The sequence below is a fragment of the Lissotriton vulgaris genome, chromosome 9, assembly GCF_964263255.1.
Source record: "Lissotriton vulgaris chromosome 9, aLisVul1.2, whole genome shotgun sequence".
Taxonomy (NCBI): domain Eukaryota; kingdom Metazoa; phylum Chordata; class Amphibia; order Caudata; family Salamandridae; genus Lissotriton; species Lissotriton vulgaris.
This window is the reverse complement of record NC_141697.1, coordinates 887,218,647-887,239,649: the sequence shown is the minus strand read 5'-3', so window position 1 is coordinate 887,239,649 and position 21,003 is coordinate 887,218,647.

The following is a 21,003-nucleotide window of genomic DNA, read 5'->3' as shown; positions in this document are numbered from 1 at the left end:
CAAATCTCTCGGTGAACGAAGAGATGGATCATTCCTATAGCTTAAGATCAGTTCCATCGCTTCTTTTATATCTTGACCCACTATCATACCTGCAGCAAACTCTTTTTGAACATTAATTATTTCTTCTAGGTTCGATTCAGAATCATCTTCTTCTAACTCATCACGCAACAGGGAGCACATCTCGTCAAAAACATATCGTTGCGTTGGTTCCTTCCACTGCATAAAAGTATCTAGTACATCTCTCGTACTATATCTCCTACTCTTCGAAACCCATCGGAGAGCCGTGGAATCTAAGATTCCCCGTTCCTCAGTACTTGGAATCTGACTACGTCTCTGCACAGAGTCAGAGGCAGGAGTTTTAATTAAAGTTTTATAGAAAGGAGACAGAATATTAGAGACGGAATCAGTGATTCTTCGACGAACAGTAAGCAGAGTCATAATACTAGCAGATGTAGAGAACACAGAGGCAGTAGGAATAGATAGCGGGACGGTAGGAGTATCAGGTAAGACAGCTTGTGAAACAGGAGGTGTAAGCGATACAGGTATAGGTAAAGAAGCCGGCAACCCAGGGAGTGGAGGTGCCGAAGGAATATTCACATTAATTATAGGAGGTACAGGAGCTTGATTCTGGGGTGCAGGAGCAGGAATACCAGGTTGTCCAGCAACCGGCAATTGAACATTCGGTACAGGCAGAGCCGTAGCACCCTGTGCATACGGTGGGGGTGACCGTAACAAGTAAGACAATAGAGGATCGCTCTCGGGGTCCTCTACGATCTTAGTTGTTTTCGATGGCAAGGCAGGATAGCACTTGTCGATCGCTAAATTATGCTCTCTAATGGCCACCTCTACGGCCTTCTCAGACTCGTTGACTTGCAGCTGCTTAACAGCCTGTTCTAGAGTCAACTCTTGCTCTTTTTGTTCTTTCTTCAACCTTTTAATTTCTCTCTGTTTGGATTCTTTTCGCCAGTAACGGAAAGAATCAAACATTGCCGGCCGGACTTTCTTCCTAAACAATTTCGCTTCCAAATTATCAAGGATTTCGGGTTCAAAACTACCATGCAGTGGCCAACTAAGGACACCATCCTTTTCCGTATAGTGGACCCACACCTCATTATAAGATATAGGACCCACACCAAACTTACAATACAAATCATATAGAGGAGTCCCAATCGGAGGAACCAGACATGAGTCCTCCAATCGTGAATCACTGTTGCAACCAAAACAAGACAACATACAATTTTTCCGACTTACCATTTTGTAATCCGGAACACAGTACAAACAAAACAAGAAACAGATATGTGCACTTGAACCAAGAACTTAGGCCTACCAAAAACGAACTGATGTATCGATACCCAAACTAAACCAATAGATTATCGTAACCAGGACAACCAGTGATAATCTTACGAAACCAAACCAAACCAAGAACCAAAAAGGATTTTAACAACCCTCACGAAGTAACCAACGAGCAACCACTAAATACTTAACTGAGGTACTGAAGACGTCACCAAGGAGAAACCCGTCACGTTTCGCCGTACTAAGGACTGCACCTCGGGTCCAAGACAGGGCGACGGTCAAGGCAACGGCCCACTGCAGCCGTCCTGAACGGGAACCCTCGTGGAAGAGAACGTCGGGCCACTTTTGCGATATGCCGGGATCGATGAAGTGGGGCGCTTCCCTCAGGAATCTTCACACGAAGCTTCTCGAACTCTTCAGGCTTTTGGACCGGTACCGAATGACGTCGCCCCACGTTGGGCGCCAATTGGAGTTCTGGACTTTTTTTGGTTCCGTCCAGAGGTGTCAGGGGACAACACCCAAAGACCCCGGAGTTCTACCTGTCTCGGTGCACAAATAAACAGAAACACGGGCTTCTCGATGGTGGCGTCAAAGACCAAGGGTTTATTACTGCAGGGACACAGAAGTCACAGAAACTACACATGGGCAGTATCTAGGAGCCTGTTCGATTTGTACAAAGAGGGTTGCTCCTTATATACTAAATATTGGCCTTCAGGCAAATTCTTCACATGTTAGTACATTCCCAAACCTTTGTGTCCTAAACAATAAATATTTGGCGTTGCACAGGAATCGTCGACAATATCTGATGTCAAAACATTACGAAGAGGGGTTCCCACTAGTTCATCACAATCCCTTGTCAATATTGCATTCAAGAGCCGGACCGCCTCATCGTAAATTTCGTTACCTCCCCCTAATAAAGATTCAGAAAGAAAGGAACGGAGCCAGGTGTGGAAGATAGGAAAGTAGGATAAGGGATGTTTGTGGGTTGTAAATGGGCAAGGCTACCAGCTTCGGCCGCCTAATCTTGATCAGGCCAATGGACACGAGAACCAGTATAGCAGGGCTGGCCTCGGGCAGAAGGAGCAGCCTTTGTCGAGTCATGCAACTACAGCGTGTTCTGATCTAAGGTGCACGTGTCACTAGAGAGGTGAATCTCCGGCTAAGCCTACGTGTCCTTAATTGAAATGGAGAAATCAGAGGTTATTGCGTATGTGAGGGCAAGAAACACAAAATGGCTGCCCTGATCTAAGATGGATGCCATGGGTAGATCGGAAATGTGTTTGTAACAGGAGTACTCTTGCTCGTATCATAGCGAAAACACCAGGATATGCTAAATGGATCATTTGCGGTTCGCTGATACCAATATTATGTATTTCTGACAATATTGAAAACACGGGTTCAAATCGTTACGGAACCTCAGCCTGCTCGGTTCTGCAGAGTCTTGCCCTGATGACACTGAATAATTATAGCACAAATTGTAACGGTCTCTCACACATCACCCATATTCAAATTAAATGAAAGGAAATCAGTATTTGAAACTGATATTTTGCAGAGAAATGCTGCGTTTATGTTTTATTCTTTCAGATCCAAGCAGGACCTCGCATATTCATATGTTACAGAGATTATTTGCATTAATATTAGTGAACTGCTACTGTTACAATATTGAAAACACATCCCACTATCCCTGAATTTTAGATGAAGCACATTTAGAATATGGACCAGTGTCCCTCTCCACTGGCAGTGTCCTGGTCAAAGAGGTCATGAAAGAGCTGCAAATGGATCATGAATTCAAAACTGTTCCAAACGTGGGCCCCCAAAATTCGCTTGGCCTAGGCCCACCAAAATCCTTAAGATGTCCCTGAGTCTCCTCTGTTGTGGAGCATTGGTTCATAACTCTGAACCAGAAATTCCAGCATTTTGACTCTATGCCAAAATATGGTGTTCTTAATAATGGTAATCTTTTTTTTCGGGAAGAGAGCAATAGTCTGTCAGTCGTTACATTGCCTAGAAGAATTTAGGGCCTGGATATCTTGTTAACAATACTTTTGGAAAGCAAATGTTTGGTTTGGTGTTATTAGCTGTGGCTGCAATTTGGTTTGGTGAAAGTAAGCCTCTTCCAGTTTCTATCTTACAGGGAGATTCCCTGTCTCTGGTACGAGCCATAGTACACTCGGTCAGTACTTAGGGGCCCATTAGGATGGCGGGTGGATCGTCACCGCCCGTATGGCTGTGGCGATCCACCCGCTATAACCGTCCGCCCGACTGACATTTCCCCCCACCATATTACAATTGGTGTGGGGACCCAGGCGGACAGAAAGACTGTCTGCCAGTTTTCGCCGGTAGGCAATCCGCCCGATTGCCTACCGGGCGCAATATGGTGGTGGTGCCTTGCAGGCACCGCCATCCATATTATGATGATGGTGGTCTCATGCCTTTCCTTGGCGGTCTTTTCATTGGGGGCCTGGCCCCCAGGGGTTGGGGGGGGGGTGGCTGCACTTGGGGGTACCCATGGTACCCCCAACATTTTTATGCACAAGGTGGCAGGACCGTGCGGTGCCTGTCATGTTGTGCATGTAAATTCACAACATGCGCTTTTAACATTGTGGCAGGTGCTAATTACAGCACTGCCTGCCACAATGTTAAATATACAGGATGCTACCGCCATGGTAGCGGTCGCATCCTAACAGGCACAGCGGGACCGCCGCCCCTCTTGGGGTCGGTCCCGTTTACCGTTAAGGTGCCCGCCCACCATCGTAATGGGCCCCTTAATTTGTAAAAAAAACAACAGAAGTTGCAGTGTTCTTGTAAGGAAGCCACTGCAGCTTGCACCGCACATTGCCCCTGCTATGCTGCCAATGATAGTAACAACACAGCTATTAATCATCACACTCCTACAAGTGTTACAAGTCGGACTATTTTAGGCCCCCAAAGCTATAAGAATGTCTTGAGTGGCATGCAAGTAATTTTTTATGTATATTGAATTCTTATTTAACTGTTGCAGTGGCCATCTCTAGATAGCCAGACAGCGCCATCTTGTGGCAGACAGTCACAAGCGCCGGTGTTGGCAATTAAGTGCCAGTGCCAAGCACTGAAACCACCGGCTCAAATTAAGTGAGACATTTGTTGAGTGAAGAATTTTGCCAGGATTACAGTACTCTGTTTCTTGAAGTGTGACTTTATGAATGACTTGCTCTACTTTTATTATAAGGTGCAGTGTTGATCACATGGTGTGCTGAAGTCGTTATTATATATTTCTGCCAAAAAGTATCCCAATTGTTTTCCGTATTTTTGTAACAAGCCCCATCAAGTCTTAGAAGCCCAAACCCTTGAAAAACCACCCTTGCCTGCTTTACTCTCATGTCTCTTTCAGGTTTCAGGACCTGTAAGTTACCTGCAGGAGACCCTCTCCATTTCGTCCTAGAATTTCATGTCAGATCACCTTAACACTGTATGCATTACATTAGCTTGACAGGAGTTGTGGATTGGGGCATTCTGGAGTTGGGTGTTCTCCTGGCGATTCCAAGTATTGGCAAAGCCAATAGGTATGGCCTGGGCAAGCATGCATTTAAAAAAAATTTATTTTATAAATATATGCAAAATAAAGAAAAAAAAGAAAAGTGGCGAAAAATGACCAACATAATAATAAAGAAGAGGCTCAGGAATCTAGGCACCCTGAGCACTGATTCTGTGATGCGCTCCTTTTCTGGTGGTTGTTTGTGGACGTGTGCTCAGGTGAAATCCCATCACCGGCAGGGCAAGACAACTATTGAATTAAGTGGGCTGACCCACTGTCCCATGGTGTATGCTTTGATGGGCTGAAACAAAATGTAAATTACACTTGAACAGACTAATGGACAAAGAGGGATGACTGAAAGCACCTGTATGTATATATGTATTTTCATTATGATTTTTTTTCAAAAACATGAGGCTGCCTAGACACCTAAAGCTGTCTTTAGGCTAAAGCTGTCTTTATCCTATAGAACTAAAAGTAACCTTATTGCCCCAGTCTCACAAGCACATTTCTTAGGAATGGGGATCCCTGCTTTTGAGTCACATAAATGACTGCACATCTCAATTTCAGTCAGAGGACAGTAAAATGGGGTAGTGCACTATTCTAAACAAACAATTGAGATGGCTGAACATCTCTCTTTAATTTGTGCAGGAGGATGCAGTTGGTGGGCAGCAACACTCATTTTTGGGGACTGGAACTTACTTGTTAGGTCGAGCCTGGGCAGTGCAAGTGCTGCTCTGTGAGGCATGCTGTATGCAGGTAGAGACTTGAAGCTCTGCCCAATCTCCGCCCATATTTATCATTGGCTTGTGCCATTGTCCACTGTAAACTGTGGTTGTTCATTGGTCAATAGGCTTAGTAGTCCCTCCTTAGTACAGCCTTGTCTCATTTTGTAACCTCCCATGGCGACACTCCTTGTTACGTGTGTTACACGGTAGGCTTAAATTACAACATCCGAGCACTATTTTCTGAGCTCTCTCCTAACACTTTTTTAAACATTTTAAGCACTGACGCCAAACGTATTTGCAATGCGATAGGTTTTGCATTTGCAAGAGTTTAAGCTATTGGCATTGTAAATGACAATGCCTTTTATTTACCTGTTTTAAAAACAACACATAAATAAAACCTCTCTCTGCCTTATCTGTGTCACAGATGATTTGATCTGTCTGACTGACTCTATTTCACATAGATTCCTGAACAGGATGGGGCCAGCTCCAAAAGATGTCTAGAGTCCATGCCCCAACCTGGACCTGATCATGCTGTGGCAATGTGGGCCAGCACGGGCACTGGTGGTACATGGTGTAGCAACTCTTTTGGTGCTCCATGGATTCCATCACTATCACCCACCAGCGGTACCCCTAATCTCCCTATGGTCCCTCTCACATTTATTTAATTTCTTTTATAGTGATACTCATTCTAATGTACATAACACACACGTATTATATGGAGACAATTAATCAATCAAATGTGTAGCCTTGCGTTTCACTGAAAGTGTCCTAAACCAGCCCACGGACCTTATCAGCACAGCAGCCTATCTTGTACTGTCCACAGCCTATATTGTACTGTATGTAATGCATTGTTTAAACTAATGACATAGAAATTCACAGTGCTTTCTGTCACAGGCTGGGCCCTCAGAGCACTATAAACACATGTCACTATTTCACAGTGCTCTAACCAGAAATCAAGTCTGTGGCCATCTGGCTATATACTTAGACAGCTGAAGTGATTGCAGTAACCCCTTCCCTGCGTATGACGGAACCACGCCGTCGTGAGCCACAGACGGCGTGTGCTCATGACGGCGTGGTTCCATCTTGCTGCGGCCGCTCCACACACACGGCACTGATTCCCCGCCTGTGCGGGCGAATTAGTGAGTGGGCGGAGTCGTGATGGAGCCACGCCGTCATGAGTACAGCTTGCCCGTGGCTCATGACACCGTGGCTCCATCACGAGCATGGCGGTGCCGCGCTCACCCCCCACCCCTCCAGCGCCACTGTGGAATTAGTGCAGTGGCCAAGGGGTTAGCCCACTGAGCTTTCCTGACAGAACAATGCATTTCCCACACAAACGCTTACCTTGAATTTACTTTTCATTCAATGTGTGTGCATTCCATGTTATATGCAGGTAGGTGAAAAAACAAGAAAATATTTGCAGAATAGTTTGTTACTTTTTAGCTGTGTGTCTGATCCTGTCCCTATACTCGCTGACTCCAGCCCATTCCTCTCAGGATCACAATTCTCACACTTTTTTCTATGCCCTTTGGCTATTGCTAGCAAGTCAGTAAACTGTTCGAGCATAAAGGATAAAGCAAACTGTAGCAAATTTGGAGTCTTTTTTTTATATCTGCAGGTATTCTAGTGAGTCACCTATGTATGGTCACAGATAATATGAGATAGGCCCTTATCCCTTGTGCTGTCCTCACTAACAATTTATATGGAGTCCTGGCATATGGCACCTGTAAAGCTTGGCGCCCGGTATGGCAGCACTGGTCGCACCACTCTAAACCCCTCACTGGTTGAGAGGCACCCTTTGTTTTAAGGAGCACCTCATAATTAAAACACTGAACAGGAGTTAATTGGCTAGCCATGTGGACAAATGCTCGCCTCTATGGCTTGTTCAGTGGTAGAGGATTTCTCACTGACTTATAATGAACTGCACTCCAGACTAGTTGAGAAGACCTCTGTGTTACAGGGCAGGATCTGATAACTGTTGGCTTCCTACCAAGCTGAGGAGGGAGTTGGGCCCAAACTCCTTGCTAGAAGGGAAGCTGAACTTTCTTGAGGGAAGTAGAGTCCTGTCAGTTGTGGAGAGAGTGCTGGATTGTGTCCTGCAGAGAAGTGACTACCTAGAAGTGAAAACTATCAGCCAATTTTTTTTGCAAGGACCTTTAGGACTTTCGTGGCATCTGAACTGCTCCAGTGCAAGTGACGGCTGTTGCATAAGGAGAATAAGCATCTACACCGCTTGTCTCCCAGAGGAAAGGCCTGCAACTCCAGACTCTTGGGGTGAGCCCCCTTTGCATTTTACCCAATCCCGACCCCACCAGTATGTCTCATGAGACCTTGTTGAGGCATACCTCAGTGTCATCTCCTGGCCCACAGATTATCAGATATGGAGCGAGGTGGGACTGTTTTGAGCTCATTAACGTAAACAATATCTAAATCCTTAGAGTAGTTTTGGAGTTATCAGCTGTGGGAAACTCAAGCAATGACAATCAGTTGAACATACCACTTGTGTTCCCATGTTCTTCCACCATTGTGTGCATACTCCCTCAACTGTGACCAGAAATGTCCCTCCTTCAGCCTCTTGTTGTGGGCTCTTACTAGCTGGGTGATCTCATTGGCTGGTTTAGGTGAAAGGTTTTGTTTGATCCTGAGAGGTCCTGTGAGGCTGTTTGGAAGCCTGGTTTCATCTCAGAAGCTTTGTGTTGATGCAAGACCACATCCCCTCCTCAGAGAAGCAAACTGAGTCACATTTTCACAGGAAATGTGTGCCTTTGTGTGCTATTAACAGTTAAGATTGTGTTCATTGATTTAGTGCTTGCAAGTACCATGGGATATCTTGACCTCTGATGTTATAGTGTTTCCAGACAGTTGAAAAAACGTGTTTCTAGATCCGAGTGGCCTATTGAGATCTGGTTCATTGTGAAATCTATGTTTATCTGTAGTATTTATTTTCTATGCATCGAAATACTTTTTCATTTCAATGTTAAAGCACTGACTGGAGATGTATGGACGAGCATTGGGTTGCCTTTCTTATTTATGAGAGTCTTATATTCATCACCTTCATAAGTTGGCCTTGGACTGATGTGCCTTATGTAATTCAAGTGGGGTTTACTTGTATTCTGTTTGAGTCTAATACTAAAAATCAAAGGTAAACAGCACCAGTTGTTATAGTTGGAGACCAGTAACCTTGGACTGCACTGGCACTCCCTTGAACCAGGGCACACTGTACCAATGAAGAATTTCTAAGGTATTTACCCCACTTGATGATGCTTTGTCTTATGATAGCAATGATAGGAGGCGAGACCTAACACACTGAATACAAGGGGAACAATATATCGTATCTCCGCAAAAAGGATACATGTGAGCATATATGACCAAAAACAAATAGGGATGTTGAGAACAGTCATCGGATCAGGTGTGAATCAAATTGTGAGGACTGACAAGCCGCGCCTGCCAGAATACAGCTTGAACTACATTTCCCATGATGTGTTGGGAAAGGAAGTACTTAGTGGGATGCGTATGCTCAGACGTGAGTCCCATGCTCTCCACACCACTGGAGTCAAGCTATCCTGGCTAAAGACGGCTGATAGCCAGAAACCGGCCCTAGGATGCTTGATTCCGGTCCAGGAAAGACATGGCTTGGCAGTTCGGGCTGGACTGTTCTCATGAGGCACAGGGTCAAGGCTGATTTGCATAGGGCCATGTCTGAACTGGGGTGGTGTGGAGTCCAAAGAAAAGATGGATTTAGGGCCAGATCTCTGTACTGGGGTGAATGTATGACATTGTTCTGCATTCTGTCCATCAATTGTTGTTTTTGAATTTATTGAAACCCGCCTTGTCGGATCGGCGTTGTGCCCCTCTGCCTGTGCTCTGTGATGAGGGATTTGGGTACGAAGTACGAAGCATCAAGGATTCCAAGCGCAGAAGGGGTGTTCTGTGGTATCTTGTGTCTTGGAAGGGGTATTCGGCGGAGAATGACTCCTGGGAGCAGTGCCAGGATGTGCATGCCCCTGATGCAGTGTGCTCTTTTCATCGTAGGTTCCCCCCGAAGCCTGGCTCTAGGAGGCGCTAGGAGGGAGGGCCTATTGTGAGGACTGACAAGCCACGCCTGCCAGAATACAGCTTGAACTACATTTCCCATGATGCGGTGGGAAAGGAAGTACTTAGGCGTGTAGCGCACATCCTCCAATGCGCGTAATTCTGTTGCTTCCTGGTTCAGAGTCGGCATGGAGTGAATCCCGGCAGCTTCGGTTTTGGGCCAAGAGTGTTTTATGGGCATGCTTCCTGGATTCTGAGAAGAGACGCGACGTCTGACGTGGAGCAAAGCGGTAGGAGACAAGAGTAAACGGAGCGCTGTGGTAAGTCGCCACACGCCGCCGTTTTTCTACGATGTGCCTTTCCTGTTAAGGAACTTGTCCTTTCCTGATTTGTATTAGGCAGAGCGCAGTAGTGAAAGGAGCTACGCGCAGCTGTCGGAACTCTAAGGAATATTTAGTTTGAATAACTAACGGAACGCTGTGGTGGTCGCAGCTATGCGTTACCGTTTTCTTTTGTGTTGACTTCTGTACTAACGGTTTTGGCTTTAACAGGAACACGGTGGCGGTCGCAGCCATGTGTTACCGGGTTAAAATTGTTAAAGGAGATTCTGGCAACTTTGACGGGAGCGCAGTGGTAGGATGCCAAGCGTTGCCCTAGACATTGGTTTTCCTGTATTTATAAGAAGCTGAACACTGTGGTTGCTGCCACGTGTTACAGTATTCTAAATGCTCTGAACAACTTTGGATGGGTTGGTTACAGTGGTGCCTTTAACCACTTATCCTTTCCACGCCTTTGCTTTACATTTTCTTATATTGGAGACATTCACATTTGAACATACCAACCTTTATTTTGGCTTTGACTCTTTACCTTAGGATGAATATACAATCCTGTTTTATATTTTCATTAGCCAACTGGAAAGGGAAGGCCTATTCTTCAGTGACCTTTATACTTCTAAAAAACATGATTATACTCTATGTTATGTGTGTGGGTTTAAAGAGTGTTGGAGATTGTCTCAATCCTTCTTTTGTATATTACAGATTGCTTGTAGAGCCATAGAAAAGGTCTGGGGAGTAGATCATATTGGAACTGTCCCAATCGTTTTTCAGGTATAAGAGAGTTTAGTGAGATGTAATGAGAGTAGACATTTTTTCTATGCATTGGTTATATTTTTGTCTTTTGTTGTTTCAGATTTCCCTCCCTGCTGTTCCTTCCCTTACCTTTCCCTCGCCTGATGGTTCGAACACCCTGTATATTTATTTCAGGGTGTTGGGAACGTCTGGAGGTGGACCCTTATTTACATCAACCGAATTCTGCAGAGCACAACCTGACACAAATTGTAGCAGCACCATTCAGGGCAAGGCAGTCCATACAGGAGGAGAAAAACGGTTTGTTGAAGAACCAGCATCAGATACTACCGAGTGGGAGTAGGTACATTCAGATCAGAGACTATTCATCAGTAGTGCTTTCACTTTTTTTTGAAAGATGCCATTTAAGGGATTCAGTCTGATTTCCAGAGGCAAGGAGTTCCAAATTCTCAGGGCAATACCAGAGAAAGCTTGATTATAGGTTTTCGTTCTTTGGAATTTTTGAGGTTTTAGCAGCAGGGTGCGAGTATATGGCATTAATGACTGCTCACTTTGCCAATGGATTCAAGCTAGCCTGGCTGATGAGGGGTGTTACCCCGAAACCAGTCCCTAGATACTTGTTTCCGGTCCAGAAAAGACCTGGCTTGACAGTTCAGACTGGACTCGTCCCATGAGGCACAAGGTCAAGACTGATTTGCATATGGCCGGGTCTGAACTGGGGTGGCGAAGTGAGCTAAAGAATGATGATGGATTCATCCCAGATCTGTGACTAGGGGTGAGTGTCTGGAAAGTTTCAGCTCTCTGTCCATTGTCTCCTTGTGTTTGCATCAATGACAGTGTGCACAGGGACATGTAACCCACCAACTTCTGAACTGTTTGACATAGCAATGGTAGGAAACACAGGGCGTTAATCAATAACTGTAGAAGTATCCTCTGGGTACCACTGGCATGAGAGCACTGACTGTGAACTGCTGCAATGTCTTGGTACCACAGAATTAAATCCACCCACTGTTGCATTATTATGATACCAACACCACATGCACTAGGCATCCCACTTCCATATATTGTATTAAACAGCAAGAACATTAAGCACAGTGATTTGACCTGCTGACTGCTGTAATGTGTTAGACACCAGTGACCAGGTGCAAAATGATTTAACCCACTAACTGCTGGAGCATGCTTTGGGTACCACCATACTGATGCACCAACTAACTACTATACTATTTTAACGTAATAATGATTAGATGCACACAGTGTTGCAGTATGCTCAGGTTGCAAGTGACAAGATGAAAAGGTTTGTGGTCCACCAACTAACTGCTACAGGATTATATGGTACCCATTTAGCTGTACCAGGACACCCTAATAAATACAGTGGTTGTAAAATCTGAACGAATGGTCAGATGCACATCACTTACAGATGTATGTAGTACCATACCATACCCTTTGGGAGTCAGCGCGCTTTACACAAGGTATAGGAATTAACCCAAAAATGTTGGAGCATTTAAGATAGTTTCATCATAGAGCTTCTGAGAGTACAGTGAATATCAGGGATGGAAGGGACCAGGTACTCTGAGAAGGTATTAGATTGCAGGCTCAGGATTCATAGTCAATGGGAACTGCATGCTTTTATTTATGGAATTATTAGAGGAACTGCTGGACCAATAACTGCTTCAAGTCCTGTTTTGATGTTCTTGGGATATTGGCTGATGTCTCCTTGAGGGGGTTGTGTTCATTATTTTCTAGGCATTACCTGAGAAGCAAAAAGAGATAGTCTGTGTTTCTTGAGTATTCTAGGGGCAAGCTTCTTCAATTCGTACTGTATGGTTACCCCCAGAAGGAATGGTGTTGGTTCCAGGTACATTATGGAACCACTCTACATGGCTTTGTGGGTTAAACATGTGTTTTTGAAAGAATTTCATGTTCTGCGCTTGAGACCCTAACCGGTGAGTAGTCGCGCTTAACAAGAACCCTGATTGATTGGCTCAATTTCTAGCTTCTATGGGGAACCAGTTGAGATTCACAGGGGGTGGTGCCACATCTCCCTCCTTGATGAGTCTTGGAGCTACATGAAGAGTGGACTTCCGGTGTGTGGGGTGTGTTTTAGGAATCCCTGCAGTTAAGGTATTTCCACAGCAGCCGTGGGCGCTGCAGGTAAGACCAGTGGGGCCAGGTGAGGGGGGATTTCGAGAGACGACCACGAAGGAAAATGTATTATTTATTCAGTTTTTCCTCGTGGTCGTCTCTCTAAATCCCCCCTCACATGGCCCCACTGCCCCAACACTCTTACCTGCAGCGGCAGCGGCTGTTCCCCAGTCCAGTTTTGATAGAACAAGTGATTGCACCACTGTTTTGAAGACACCCTCAGATATGAAGGTTTTTTTCGCACCCAGTAGTTTCAGCTAGCACTGAGCACTTTCAGTTGTCATAGTTTTGTGTGCTTGAATGTTTATATTTTGCCTTGTGCGATTTTGCGTACTCCATCATTTTGCGTTCGCAGTGACAGGATAAAGAGGAATTTATTCCACTATATACATACTTTACTGTGTTAAGATACAAACAACCAATTGTTAATGGATTGGACCCCCTAACTGATGCACACTAACTGGTGAGGATCTGCTGCAAACACCTTGACAAACTGAAGCCAATCCTTCCTCTCCTTATAAAAACAAATTGGGTTTTGTTGGTTGGTGCAGTAATAAAGTCTTGCTTGAATTATTGTGGTACTCTTTAGCGTGAAATGCCCAAAATCTGAGCGTTGTCGGCTTAAAAGGACATAAACTATAGCAAGCAGGGCTTTTATCAGACTCTTCAAGAATCATCATGCTTCTGAGGAATGAAGGAGCTACATTGGCTGCTGATAGAAGATCGTATTCATTTTAAAATAGCCGGCAGTACTATCGAGAAGGGTTGGACCTGCCTAAAAGGCAATCTGATAGTGCCTGACAGGCTGGTCTGACAGGTCAGTGTGTGGACTTTTACTTTTTCTGGGCCGGTTTTACGGTCTGCTGGGCCGGTTTTTACTGTTGATTTTCCTGATATTAAAACCAACATTGCCTGTAGCAAGCAAAACACTTACACAACGTGTCTTTACAGGTTCATAACTGCCACAATTTCAAAACAGGGCCACTTTTTTAAACTATCTAATTCAGTAATGGGGGACATTTTTATTTTTGCTGCCCGAGACCTTTTTTCTGTCTCAATCCAACCCTGCCTTTAACTGTCTAGAACCATCTGGCAAAGCTTATTCATCCTCAAGCTTTTTCCCCCATTCGCCATTACATTTTCCATATCGCAGTCCAATAGAGTAAGGTGAAAACTCTACTCATGGTATATAATTTTAAACTCTACTTCTCAGTAAAGGCACTTGTCATTTGGAGCTCAGTATCCTAGCCACTCCATTGACAGGTGGCACAATTCTCCTACTCTCTTAGTGCTGCCATGCCTTGGTACCAAGTTCACCACACACAGCTATTTAACCCCCTAACTGCTGCATTGTCGTATTATCTTAATGACAGGATGCACAGGGTTTGCACCCTTAACAATGAATGGATGAATGATTGACGGTGGCAGTTTTATGCAACACTGGTTCTGGCTGCTTCTTGCTTACTTACCCCACTGTATTTCATCTACTGCTTGGCACTTATTTTCAATTGCTCTCTATGTACCTCAAGATTATGCTGTTGTGCTTAGTTGGTAACGTGTTTGTTTCATGATCTTAAGTGCTATGGTGCCATGCTCGTTCACTACCTCGGGGAAATTCTGTGCACCTACTCTCCCGACCCTTGCAACTCCCAACGTTATCTACCTCAGAAATGTATGTCCCCATATACCTCTGTCAATGGGTTCGTTCTTTTATATAATGTTGTTATATATTTTTATTTACGGTTTATGTAATTCGTGCACTTGCTGCTATTTTGCCCATATATCCCATTGTATACCGTTTCCCCTTTTTGCCGTTACTATATATTTTTATCTGTTCTCGATGTACCTCATGTTGTTGTTGTGCTTACTCTGTGAAGGGCTCTGATACCTTCCGGTCTAGTTTGCACTATATAAAACCCACAAATAAATAATTAAATACATGCCTTTACCGCACAGACCATTATACATTTAATGGTACATAACTTGGCTTTCAGGCTGGGTTTAAAAAACACGAAAATCTAATAGCATTATGGAAGGACTGGCCTCTCGTCGTTCGGTTCCAAGCGGGTTACTTTTAAGAAGGCCTGTCTGTCTGGTATTTAAATACCTAAAATTCATAACTCCAATGTATCTGTTTAAAGTTTCTCTGAGTCCCGTCCTCTGAGAACCCTTCAGTTAGGTAGTCAAATCTTGATTTTGAAGATCCATTTTGAGGAAGGGACCACAGATTTTCTGTACTTATCCTCAAATCTGAAATTCCCCGCTCAATTAACTACTGCCCACCCTGATAAGGTTTTCATACACAGTCAAGCTATGCTATTAAACCTACGACTTATCAGTGGGTGGTTTGTATTGCCCATTGAAAAAAAAAGCTGAGGTTTTTATGTTTAAAAATTCGAGAAGTACATAGATACATTAATTGCATTCGTACATTTGCAGCAGAGGGCTATATAAACAAAATTAATATTTTACTACTATTGAACCACCTGCGCAACACTCCTGCACCTCATGGTGCGAATATCAGGATAAACGAATCGATTTTTGTTGACAATTGACATTAAAGTTTGTATAAACATGACGAAAGCGGTGTACATGAAAGGGAGGCTGGACTAAAATTTCTTAACATTTACTTCGAAAGCCTTTATGCAAGAAAAAAAGGTATTGCAGGGTTAAGGTTGCCTCGCGCTTGCAGAGGGCCCTTCGCTTGTTACTGAATGTAGGTCTTTAAGAGTATTTCTCACAATATTTTAGTCGAGCCCTTAGAATAACACGCAGTGCCGGGTAGATGAAAGAACAGGGCGCTGTGCCTTTAAAAATTGCGGCTTGCAGCACCTGTCAGAGGCTTTCAGGGCCTGGCTAAGAAAAATGAACGTGAAAAAGCTCCTTCATTAACATAAAGCCATTTAGTTGATCAATGGTCCCCAGCAGTAAACAAGGATGGTTAATCCATAGAGCAGCTGATTGGGTCTGCAGCCCGCTGCCTGGGCGCGAGGGCTGCCGTGACAATAGGGAAGAAAAATGTTTGTGATTGACCCGGCGCAGAGCACTGCCTGGAAAATTAAAACTGCTGAAGAGAGGGAAAGCAAAGCGAGACGGCGAGAGGGGGGAGAGCTAGAGGTAAAGAAGAAGGCGAGGACACGACAGAAGGGGAGAGCCAAAAAGGAGATGAGAGGGCCAAGGGTAGAAGTGGAGTTGGGATAAGATGGAGGAGGGATGGGCAGACAGATAAACAGGAGGGAGAACAGGTGTAAATAAAGAAGGAAGGGAGGAAGAAAAGCACAAGGAAGTAAGCAAAGAAAAGGACTATGGTGGGAAAGAAGGGCGACGGAAAGAAAAGGGTAAAGAGAAATAGATGGAGGAAGGAGGTGGAAATGAGAAAAGTTGTGAAAGAAAAGGAACACTAAGAGAAGGGAAGAGGAATAGAAGTAAGGGAAGGAGGGCATAGTAAAGATGGGATGAAGAAAGTGAAGTGAAAGAAAGGGGAGTAAGATAGAGAAGGGACAGATGTGAAAGCAAGAAAGGACGGAAGAAAGAAAAAAAAAAAGAAAGAACGCAATACAGAAAAATAAATAATCTGAATGAGAGCAACAGAGAAAGTAAACGAAGCATATATGTAAATAAAGAGAAAGTCAGAAACAAAAAACAGTGAAGATGGCATAGAAAGAGGATGTCAGGAGAGCAAGAGTACAGGAACCGAGCTCTAAGTGATGAAATACACAAATGTAAGTGAGGGGAAGGAAGCACATACAGAGATAGTGTAGAGGACAAAGGGAGATGGGAAGAAAGAGCACCATATAGGACATTTGTTTAATTACCATTCTGATTATTAACATTTTCGTAGGTATCACAGGCCTCATTTATGAGGCGGTGCGCCACTTTTATGCCGCCGGTGCGTCTCTTTTTGTGACGCACCAGCAGCGTAAAAAATGTGCCTTGTTGCACCATTTTTATAAAGTGACGCATCTAGGTAGATGCGTCACTTTATACCTGCGCCAGGTATAATGTATGCAGGGGGCGTACTGACGCAAGAAAGGGTCATAGAAGTGACGCAGTGAAATCTATGAGATTTCACTGCGCCACTTCTAGGACTCAAATGCGTCAAAATCTTACGCCTGCCTCACATTAGGTGTAAGACTGACGCAGGCCCTTTCACATGGGGCTTGCCCCATGTGAAAGGACACATTGCTGGAGTTGCGTCACTTTTGTGACACACTCCAGCAATGCGTCACTTTTGCGACTACAGATACCTCAGAAATACTGACGTATCTGTAACTCCTTGCGAAATGATGCGTCATACTGCAAATGTGACGCAACATTGGTGTCGCAAGGAGGGCGCAGTGAAAAGTGACGCATCGCTGTTTTCAAGCAGCAATGCATCTCTTTTCATAAATGAGGCCGCACATCTCTTTCTCCATCACAGTTTTTTAGTACGTTCTCTCTTTCGACAGCCACAGTGTCCATATATAATGTTATTTTCATACGTCTTTAATACATTTCTCTGCCCAGATTATCCCTCTTTTACAGGGAATTCTATTTACAATATTGCTCTCTTCCACGACCTCACATCGCCATTCTTAGTACTCTTCCCTTTCTTTCTTTTGTATCCTTTTTTTTATTTTCTCTGAATAGTGGGCAGGATTGCACAGGATGCAATTTTGCTCCAACAATTTTGGATTATAAATAATGCACGGGTGCAGGGTGACAGTGACATTTGCACTGACTACGCTAGAGCAAATTTCGCATTTTGCCTGGTCAGTGGGTGCAAAACTGTACCAACATTGGCGCAATCTATGCCAATCAGAAGGAGTGTCTTCTCCATTTATTAGGTACACCTTTTGGGTGGGTTTGAAGCATATTCAGAAATGACGTAATTCTTCCACGGGTTTCCATAATAGGTTTCTTTATTTTCCTTAAATGTTTGTGAAGAAGGAGATATCTCAAAATATGCCAACACGTGTTTCGCCATATAGTGGCATGCAAATCAAGGGCGTTTTCAAGGCTGTTTTAATAATTTGTAGGATAAGCTGCTGATCAATCATAGTGTTTCATCCTAGAAATAGGTATCCTAATTTGAGTGTGGGTCTGTTTGTCTTTAATGTCGAGTACTGGTGCAATCTATGTAACAATGACTGCCTGTCTTTGCAACCGCTCTGTGGAGTCTACATCTGGAAACATCATTTACCTCTGAAGACCTCGGCTAGAATAGGGTCATAGCTCACAAAAATATACACTGCCCCTACAACCAAGGAATCAGACAGCAGGTAATAGCTGTCTGCCTACATCATGCCTACGTCCCATCTACTGGTTCAGAGAGAGATCCAGCTTTAGTTTTATTAGCTTCGTGCTCTTGCTATGTGTTTTAGACACTTTTTTTTATTCATTTGTTGTGTGTCTTCTGCATTTTTTGCTATTCTTGTCTTACACTCTTTTTTTTTACTTGTTTACCAACAGTGGTTCAATTTATTGTGTATGTAGGAGATCGTATAATTTTCTTTTTTTTGCTTAAAAATACTTTATTGATTATCACAAGGTATACAGACGGAATATATTTGGTCAAGCGAGTGTGTCCAAATTTACATGTGCGTATAAGGCTTTATGTGCCTTTATGGACACCATGAGCCCAACCAGGCATCCATTGGTAGAAGAGAAATGGACAGGCTAAGGAAAAGGAAAAGAAAAGAACACTCTTTTTAACTCGTTCAGCGCTTACGACAAGCATAGCTCGTTATGAGGCACAGTGTAGCTGTGCTCATGACAAGCTGAGCTCGTCATAACGGCCGCGGAACGCCCACGCGGGGATAATTCTCGTCCTGTGCGGGGCGTCCCAATGAGTGGGCGGAGTCAAGCACAAGCTCAGCTCGTCATGAGCACAGCTCCACTGTGCCTCATGACGAGCTGAACTCGTCATGAGTACCGCGGCGCGCGGCCCCCCTCCCCCGCGCCGCAGGGGAATTAGCCTGCGGCGAAGGGGTTAACGTCAGTGCCTCTGACAGATCTGGTGGCTGTTACTGGGCACTATATCCACCAGTGTGCAGAGAAAACCTATTTCTATTTAAAAGGGTAATCCAGTGAATGTTGTCACAATCCATCTAAAACCCTTAGCTGAAATCATGTAACTATGCAACATTCTAGAATGCCTATTCTTGGAGATTGCCAGATATGCAGATTTTGGCAAAGAGAAATGATTTTTCCTCTACACTAGTTTAGCCTCTTTAAAGGTGGCATCATTGGAAGATGTCTGCCACCTTTGGGGATAGCTTGGTGTTATTGAGAGCTGAATGTCTCTCCACTTTATGATGCTCATCCTATAAAGTCTATGGGCCAGATTTACGAAGATGTGATGCAGCGCAACTCAACAAGACAACTTGCTGCGCTGCATCCCATGGAGAGGTCAGGAATGTGCCATATCTATTACGATGTGGTGCATTCCTGCTCTCTCCTTGCGCTGGCGCACACAATGCAGTCTAGCACCAAAACAGGCAAGGGTGCACCAGGGTGCAAGGATGCCTGCGTTGTAAGCAGGATTTTTTTTGTACAGGAAGGGGCACCTTCATGCACAAAAGCAATCCTAAGAGGCTTTTTCCTCTTTCTCTGTGTGCTGCAGAATTCAGGACACATAGAAAGAGGAAAAAGTGGAGAAACAAAGTTATTTCTCCTTTTTGCACCTCCTCTGGAAAGGCATACCTTTTGGACGCATTTTCAGGTTTACTACTGGTAGTAATTCTGAGAATGCACCTAAAACCACGGGTGGAACTCCTTCCTAGGGTAGAGTAATGCAAGGCAGTGACTTGCACTGCCCTGCGTTACTCCAGATTTACTATGCCATGCAGAGCCAAGCAAGGTGGCTCTGGCAATGTGGATCTGCGTAGCATAGTAAATCTTACTTAAAGCTTGCATTGCTCTTGCATCACCTTGCATGACGTAAGGGAAACGCAGCCCTGATGCCTTACCATTAGCACTTCTGTCTACAAGAACTACTGCTCATTCCCGTTTAGGTCTAAGTCTGTATGAGGTCGTCTTTGGGCGACCAGCAAATGTTTGGGAAGTGCCTCGCCCTAAGAAATACTCCAATATTCCATACCCACTGTTGATTGACTACTTGCATGACCTCGCCACTAAATTGCGTGTTCTTCACCAACAGGTTCAAAACGCTTTGCCCGAGGCCTCCGCAGACCCAGGTCATCCAACCTGGCGACTGGGTCTGCGTGAAGAATTTTCTGCGGAAGCGGAATCTGGAACCTCGTTGGGGCCCACCACGGCAAGTGCTGTTGACCATGAGGACGGCTGTGAAGGTTTCTGGGAAGAAGAACTGGGTCCACGGCGTGCACTGTAAAAAGATACCCCTGTCCTTGCCTTTTGACCAATGGGTTCGGGAGGGTTTAGCGGACAACGAAAGTTAGACAGTGCCCAGATTTGTACCATTTAGTAGTGCACGCCTGGACCACACGAACTGCGAGAAAGAAGACGACGATGTGCTACAGGAGGCCGTCCCAACACATCTGCGTTTGAACACTGTGAATCCAGAAACCTTGTTTAAGGACCAGACGATTCCCAACAAGACTCGATATAATTTACAACCAAGAAGGGTCGAGAATAATTGACTTTTTATGATTTTTCTGGTCATACCTTTTTGTTTTTAAAACAAAGACATTTTGTGTATGTATTTTAGCCAACAAACCCAACAATCAGTAGTATTCATTACTAACTGGTGTTGATGTCATAACTGAATGAATGAATTGTTGAAATATTCGGTCCTCCTAATCTGTTCGTGTGGTGAAAGTGTATAGAACCGGTGTGGGGAGGCAGTAGCAGAAAAATATACGGGGACAGAAGTAGGAACAGGTAACGGCTGTAAGACATAAACAATCCAGCTTCCACACGCTAATAAAGTACATAAGCATATCAAAATACATAAGGTTATCCCACATGGACTAACCATAAGTTTCTTAAATCTGTGTTTCATATTTACAGTCTGATCATTAACTTCCACTTCCGCACCCATTACTCTAAAAGCGTTGCTCACGGTAATCTTCCTGGATCACTTAGCTGTGGTTGTTAGCTGTCCTATGACACTGCAAGCCCTGTGGAACCTAAGTCACTACTCAGGTCTTAGCTTAAGACTCATATCGTGACCCTGCAACTTGATGGATGGTGGAAGAAAAATATCATGCCTCATAATACAGAGAGAGGCATGCCATGCTTGGTTTTTCCA